The sequence below is a fragment of the Mycetomoellerius zeteki genome, unplaced genomic scaffold (genome assembly GCF_001594055.1).
Source record: "Mycetomoellerius zeteki isolate Tzet28-1 unplaced genomic scaffold, Tzet1.0 scaffold145, whole genome shotgun sequence".
Lineage (NCBI taxonomy): Eukaryota > Metazoa > Arthropoda > Insecta > Hymenoptera > Formicidae > Mycetomoellerius > Mycetomoellerius zeteki.
In genome coordinates this window covers 911,401-913,224 of record NW_017256393.1, presented here as the reverse complement: position 1 = coordinate 913,224, position 1,824 = coordinate 911,401, and positions in this window count along the sequence as shown.

Below are 1,824 nucleotides of genomic sequence, written 5' to 3'. Positions count from 1 at the left end.
ATCGTTAAAATTGATAAGCAAGTTATAAGGAAAATAAGGTATCATACTGTATTTTTCCTTTATATTTTTATTAACTTCTTTATAATTATATAAAGAAATAGCTGATTTTAAAATGTTTCTGGATTTTTCGTACCTACAAACTTTAGCTCTATGTTCTATGAGCTAAAATAATAAGAAAGAAATGTTATATAAACATAGGTCCTTAAAATGCTTTATTAAAAAGTTATAATAAAAATATGAAACGTGTAAGAAACAATTTTACTGAAGGTTGCATTTTAAAGAGTCGTCCCCTCATGTCAGTACAAGCTAATTGACATCAATGTAATTTTGAATTTATTACCTTTTTTGCGAAAGTAGAGGAAATCTTCATAATAAGATTTCTTCTGTCCTTGCAAAAAAGGTGAGAAATTCATTCAAAATTATATCAACGTCAAGCTGTATTGACATGAATTGCACTTCGAAATGCAAATTTATAGATAACACTATAATTTCTTATACATTTTACATTTTTGTTATAACTTTTCAATAAAGCATTTTAGAAACTATGTTTATAACATTTTTTTTCTCATTTTAGCTCATAGAACATACTTGAAATTTGTATGAAAAGTCTTTTTCTTAAAAACTTGTTGGAAAATCCAAGGATGCCCTGTATATCCAAGCAATTTTGACTAAACTCTAATTAATTCGATCGGTAGAATTATTTATAGAAGAATTTCTAATTATATATTCATCGTCTTTTAATGATCTCTTTTATATATTAAACATATTTGTACTTATTTTCAATTTTTTCTATTCAATTTCAATGTATGTACATACATATATACCGTTCAGTTATTTAAATTTGATACTATTTTATTACATTTCCAAATCTTACGTGAAAAATCATTATTTGTATCTTTTGAGAAGATCGAGTAAAGTAATATTGAAATATGAGAGTTAAATTGTGTTTATCTTACAATTTTTCCAACCATTTTTTAAAAATTTATTAATCTTCGTGAAGTTCTTTTTTTTTTGTTTTGACAGAGATTTCTTAACTTTATATTTTTGCATGACAGAATTGTTTTCAAATTTTAACGTCACTAATAAAAAAAAATATTTTAATAAGTACATATTATTAACTTGGTTCGAATAAAAATCAATATTAGTAATTCGTTTCAGTTTTAAGATACATTTTATCTTCAGTTTTAAGATATATTTTATATTTTATTAAAAATAGATTGTACAAAGCATGGAATATTCATGCTTTGTACAATCTATTTTTTGTCCGCTCGTAAATTATAAGAATTTTATTTTTGTTTGACACACTTGCACATTCATTTTAATCGTGCCATATTATAATGTCGGTATTGTTTTGTCTTATGCTGATTCTACAATGAGTCGGTAGTCGGAAATCTTAAATCTTAACCAGTTTTAACTTAAATAGGTGACTATGATTTTTTGCATTTACTAGTTGTTAATTGTACAACGAATCGTTTAGCTCGATTAATGGGAAAGAATAAAGTCGAATTTGGTCAGTCTTAAGAAAATCAGTAGGCTTAGTCGTACAAGTTGGCTGTTGGCCAACTCCACCGATTCACTGATAAGACTTAGGACTATCGACTACCGACTCATTGTAGAATCAGCTATAGAGACGTTATTCTCAAGTAGTTTTAATCCAAAAGAAAAAAAAAAGAGATTCAGTTGATCTTCATACAGGTACTCCAATTCTTCTTGGAGAGTGAGTTCTGGACAGCTGCTGAACATTCGTGAGTGAAACCGGCCCTTGTTTTGCATGACGTCACTAATAGCCAACTGGTCGTAATATTTGTTCATGACGGAGAAATA